The sequence below is a fragment of the Teleopsis dalmanni genome, chromosome 1, assembly GCF_002237135.1.
Source record: "Teleopsis dalmanni isolate 2A chromosome 1, ASM223713v2, whole genome shotgun sequence".
In the NCBI taxonomy this organism is placed as follows: domain Eukaryota; kingdom Metazoa; phylum Arthropoda; class Insecta; order Diptera; family Diopsidae; genus Teleopsis; species Teleopsis dalmanni.
This window is the reverse complement of record NC_051846.1, coordinates 201,157,866-201,164,498: the sequence shown is the minus strand read 5'-3', so window position 1 is coordinate 201,164,498 and position 6,633 is coordinate 201,157,866.

Here is a 6,633-nt window from a genome sequence, read left to right as displayed (position 1 = left end):
TTGAGTTGCTGTTGTTTCTCATGTTAACGCCTTTTACAAGTTGTTTCCAGTATTTGTATATAATTTTTTTTCCCCCGCTTGCTGAGTATGGTTTCTTCAGAAGAAGGTGCAAACGTCGGTAGTAAAGTTGGTAGTAGGAGTGAACACGTGCGAAACGGCAAAAGAGTTACTGTTGGTTCAGTCCGTCGAGTTCAGCCAACAGAAATGTAGTTGTCAAAAAGGGGGGAATAATATAAAAATTAATAGTTTATTGATGAGTTGTTGAAATGTCTATTTTTTTCGTATTATATTCTTCTTTTCAACTCTTCAGGAAGTTTTATTGTTGTTTCTGAAACAGGTTGGCGCTTAGTATTAGATATACAAAATATCTTTAATTAAGTGTTTTCAAGCTGTTGTAATGTTGTCTTTAAGAATGAAATATTCTATGGGAAATAAGTTTTAGTTTTGTAATTGTATAGTTAAAAAGGATTTAAAGATAATGGCTTGCATTTTTATAAATAATTGCTTAAATGGCTTCGAAATTTTATATTTTAAAAGCATTGTAAATTGTTGTAAATAAAATGAGGTTAATATAAAATTTTTTATCTTAAGAGTATTTTAAGTAGGTATAAGTAAAAGCTTTGCTAACCGACCCAAGCGAATTTGAGCAAAATACTATACAAAATTACTGAATAATTTGAACATCTTAATTAAGAAAAGGCGTTCCAATTTAATGACACAATGTAAGGGTTTTTACTTCGATAGGTTTAAATACACGAATTAAGTTTTAAATTAACTAAGATATAGCTACTAATAACTACTTTTACGTTCATTTGCAAATTTCAAAGTTTAACTTAGAAGGGAAAATTGTTTGTCATATGAAGAGGTTAAATGCGTCCCAATTGGATCTTAACATAGTGTAATATTTAAGGAAAAAAAATATAGAGGAGTTGTAGCATCGTTGGTACAAGTATATGAAGTATGGAGAGAAACTCTAAGAAACTCTGATAGTATTACAGTTGTACTTGGTGATGATCGCACTAAAACGTAAGAATACATCAATCTAAGAGAATACTATGATGAAAAACATCAAGAACAACATTATTAATCTAAATTGGACCTTGACGCATTGCACTATATATAATAGAAAACTGTTGAGAAGTGGAAGCATTCTTAATACTAGTATATGGAGTTCAGAGAAGACTAAGGACTCTTAGTAAATTTAATATTATTATAATTGGCTATAGTTGTCTCCGAATGTACTTCTCATCAACACGCACCTTTTAAACCGAAGTTAATCTAAGAAAAGTCTATGATGAAAAAAATCTAGAACAATTGAGTTTAACAATATTCATTTTTATAGTGAGTGCAGGGATTTTCGTATGATTTTTTGATATATAATATTTAAGTATTGACTACCAAAATTTCAATCCCTATTAAAAAAAGTGTAATTATTACTTTTTTGGATCCGTGCTTAACATAGTTTAACATTTGCGAAATTTTTTTAGTAATAAGAAGTGAAGAACAGTTAACATAAATTTTCCTTCAAAAATTGTCTAATAAACAGTAACCGTAAAAATAAAGTTAGAAATATGATATTATCAATAGATCAATAGTACGTCCCCTTAAGTTTATTAAAATTTGATCTTTGTACTACGACACTATTGATATTAAGAGTACTGTCTTCTAAAGAAAAAAGTTTTAAAATATTTACTATAAAATAAACAACTTTAGATGTATTTGAAAGTTTTACTTTCAAAGGTCCAAACCGCCAAACATATATCGTAATAATAAACATACATTATACATACATTACTCGTTACATATGAACCTCTAAAGTAATCGAATCGTTTATCATATTAAACAAATCTCAATGATATCAATCTTAACCACATCAAATAAAATCTTTCATTTCAAGTAAAAAAAGCTTTCTACTACATACACGTGTGTGTGTGTACATTTACAAAAAAAAAAAAAACCAAAACCTAACTAAAAAATACTTAAACCTCAAAATAATTTTTCATTCAAATCAGTCAAAATAAATCATTAACATGTTTTTAACATTAGCATTACCAGTTTACAAAATTTTACAGTTTTCTTATGCTTATATTGGACTGCTGTTAATGTTATTGTTGTTATTGTTGTTGTTTTTACTTATGATATACTTTTTTTATATTATAATGTGCTCCATTTACGGTCTGAATTAATTCAAAACATTAGTTTAATGTAGCAAACCACAAAGAATAATTTAAAAATTTAAAACTTTAAATTAACCAACACAAGCAAAACAACAACATCAACAACAACATCAGCAACAGCAACAACAAATAACAAGAATAATTATCAAAACACATCAATAAGCTTGAAATGAAGCGTGCGCGGCGCCACTACGCATGCGCCCGCGATTTCCCTTTCCTTTTCATATAAAATAAAAATCAAACAAATAATAATAACCAAAAAGGTATAAAAGGAAGCCAAAAGTTAAAATCAAGAAAAAAATGAATAAAAATAAAATAAATAAAAAAAAAAATAAAAGTTTAGACTAACAAGTTGACGCCACTTTGAAATATTTGTCACCAAAGCAACATATACAAGTAAACTAAACAGACTCTACCACCACCACCAACAACAACAACAACAGTAATCAGAACGGCAACAACAAAGTGCATGCAACAAAAAAAAACAATACAAATTTTGATTTTTTATTATCTTCAATTTGTGGGGCACGACAGCCATCAAGCTTTTCGTTGGGGGCGTTTAGTGTTTTGCTTCTTTTTTTCTTTCTTGCTTTTTTGTGTAGTTTTTGTTTTTGTTATTAAGTTTTTTATATGTGCGTGCTTGTTTGTGTTGTCAACAGTAATAAATGATATTACTCCATACAAATTTATTAGTTCTGCTAATTTTACATTTAAATATATTTTTCGTTGACAAATTGCATAAGGCGTCGAACACGTTTATAGCAACTTCAAAGTATTTAGGCTAAAACCACTAGATCTTGTCAGCTCACACCGTCGGAGTCGTTATTTAAATACGAGTTGTGTTTTACTATATTTGGCAAAGGAAGTTGTCAAATGATAAATTAACTGCAGGGGGTTATTATTATTAAAATAAAAAAAAACCTATATATAACATAATTACTTTAACGATGAATATAATGAGATTTTTATGTTGTGCTAAAACAATAGAGTAGAATTGGTAGAATTGAAAATAAAATAATGCTAATTAATGCTAAGGGAGTTATCTGATTATATCTGACTTAATTTTGGATATGTGTACATATAGATATATATTTTTGATTTTGTAAAAAGTTTAGTAATATTTTTAAATAATAAAATATTTTATGTTTAAGTTCATATTTGTAAATTACAAATTTTAAATATATAAAAATAATTATAAATTTTAAATAATTATAAATTTATTTTGATGTATATATAAATGTTTGAGATAATTATGTAAAAAGAATTGACATATATGAGTAGGTTATGATTTATTTATTTTATTGTATTACATAAACATATTATTTTATGTTATAAAATATATATGTATAAATCGTTTTTTTTATTTTGGGCATTCATGTCTCTCAAATTTGACTGGAGCATCCATTTACCCCTTTTTTTGTCCCATATTGATGTGCTTTAGTAGTTTTTTCTGGGTACTTAAGTTAGGCATCGGGATAACAGACAATATTCAACCTTCCTGATGTGAAGTAATTTTAATAAACAGATTGGTTATATGTTATGTTAGCTGTTTAGGTTGGGAACTATAATGAGTTCTTAGAAACTATTTCAAAGTTCTAATTTTTTTTCCATTTTACGGCACTGGTCACATCTATTTTATTTCTATCAAAATACGGGTATGTTTTATATATACTATAGCAGTTTCACATTGCAATAATGACTTATAAAAGGTCAATAAATTTATTAGAAATATTTTATTATTGTTGGAAAAGGCAATGATACAGTGCGACCGTTGACAATGAGGTCTATTGTGTGAACTCTAGAATAAGTCTGCTAACCTATATAATTCAGAAATACATTAAATTGAAATATTGTATTGACTGCAGAGAGCCATAGATGTTAAATTTAAAAATAATTTTTGTTATAATTTCGTTATTCATGATTTTTATTGTAATATTAAAAGTGCTTAACTAACTCAATTTTATTTAATCTGATATTTATTTGTGTATACAAAAAATTTTTTAAAATTGAATTTTAAAAAAATTATTCAGTAATGTATTAAATAAATATCTAAAAAAACTCGCATTGCGTAGGCGGTAAAGTTCTAAGCCTTTAGTTAATAAAAATGAGCTGAGAAGTGAGTGTTTGTTGATGCTTTCGCTTTTGAAATGAAATGACATTTTATCTGTCGTTGACGTTTTGAAATTCGCTTTGATTGTTGAAAAGTTAAAGACTTCAAATTGCTCCCCTTTCTTAGCTGCAATTCAATGTCATTTTGATGACCTTTTTGTTTTGTTCTTATATCTTACAACTTTGCTAAGGGTGTTCACGATGTCTCAAATTACCACGAAGTGTCAATCAAGTATATTATGGTTAACAAAAAAAAAAAAAAAAAACAGATGCACTCACTGTTTGATGATAAGAAAAGTGTTATACTAAATATACAAAAATGTAAATATTTCGAGTATCACAAAATAATCAAATGAGTTTTGAGTTTTTGAACAAATTTTATTATATATTGTAATATTTATGTATATATAATTACATAAAATTTGAAGTAATAACAATTGACTTGATTGACCTTTTTCAAATTAATAAAAACTTACAAAAAAAAATGTGACAAAATTAATTTGTTGCCTTTTTAAAAAGTTTATTAGGCACGAACACGAACATACGTTGCCGAAGTTGGCACGATCTGATTAATGAAATCGTGCGCAGCTCAAGGAGAAATCAGCAACAAAACAGATTGCCACAAATGTCATTTGAAGTTTTTTTTTTTGGTTTTTCTTTGTGACATTTAAACTTAAACTGCAGCTTAATGAAGTTGCTAAAAATGACAACTTCTGACAGCTTTGAACAAAGTAAAGCTGGCAACAAGAGTCCAGTGAAAAGCAAGAGTATTAAAATTTGTTGATGTGATTGTGATGTGTTAATATATCAAGTAAGCACATGTTAAGCGCATTTGAACGCATCTTTATACGCACTAAAAATATTGTCAGGCAGTTGCATTCTTTGCGTATTGTTTTTTTTTATTTTTTTTTATGTGTACCTTTTTGACATTATGCGTATGTCGAATTTGTCACTTACGGTTTACGTATGAAAGAGTTGAAGTTATAGTTTTTATGCTTTCTTTATGCTTGAGTGGTGTGCAACGTTTTGAAGGTGTTGATTGTGTCACACTTGCTGCTGTTGCTGCTGCTGCTGCCGACTTATTCGTGTGTTTTTTGTAGTTTTTTCTTTTGAGTTACTTAAATATCCTTTAACTGTATCAAATAACACATCAAAGTGTCAATGCCGCCGCGGGTATTGCTGTCAGTGGCTGTTGTTAAGCTGTTAAATACTTTGTTGATTTGAATCATAGCATATTTTTTTCATATTTACAGACATTTTGAAACAAAAAAAAAACTTCTAAAACATTTGAAAAGCAGCGAAAGAATAAATTCAAAGAAAATTTCAAGGGTGATTTCATGTGTATAAGTCGATTTTTACGTATATTTTATACTTTCGTGGTACCTGTTGACATGCTTAAAGAGGATTAGTGTTCATTCTAGTGGGAACAATTTTTTTTTAAAAATGTATATTTTTGTTTTATTTAAAATTTATTGATGATTTCTTAATAATTTACAAATTTTTGATTGATACGGTTCAGCGTTTAATAAACAGTCAGTAGAATATGGCATACATATGAAAAGACATGTGTACGATTCTATGAAAACAGATGTCAAGACACATGTTGACAAGGGTTATACATGTTGATATACATTTTAAGTACATAAACACATCCGCATTTTTAACAAAAAAAAAAATAAATTATTTCAATTATATATTTAAAAATATATTTAGTTTAAAATAGTTAAAGTTTTTTAATAAATAACAAAAAAATTAAAAATTCTTTTGTGTGGGTTTCTTTTATTAGTATTAATAAAGATATAAGATATTTTAGAGAACTCTATCCAAAAAAAAAAAATTTGAGTCAAAAATCTTATTGTACCTTTTGTAACAAAATTTGTATAGAAAATACAAATTTATTATTAAACTTCTTAAGACAATTCTTTGGTTCGCAAAAAGTAAAGAAATGATTTGATTTGGGGTCCAAAAAACTGGTGCGGCAAAAAATAATGAGATAAGATAATGAGGTATTTAATTAATTGAGATAATTTAAGTAGTAATTAAATGACCAAAAAAATCAACTTTGAACCAATACGATTTTCGAACCTACGAGGACATATTAGATAACTAATCAAATCATATTTAGCGGGCTTATAACAACCATTATGCCTGAAAGTCATTATAGTGGTTCGGTAGTTGTCGCGAAATTCTAAGATACAATTTATTTGAAAATATGTCACTACATTTCTTTCATCTTTCATCTATAAAAGATGGGAAATTATTTTATTAAGCGTCTTTATAAACAGACTTCACTTAAATTTTCTGTATCTCGTTGTATATTCAAAATGTTACTCTCATAAAGAAGTAG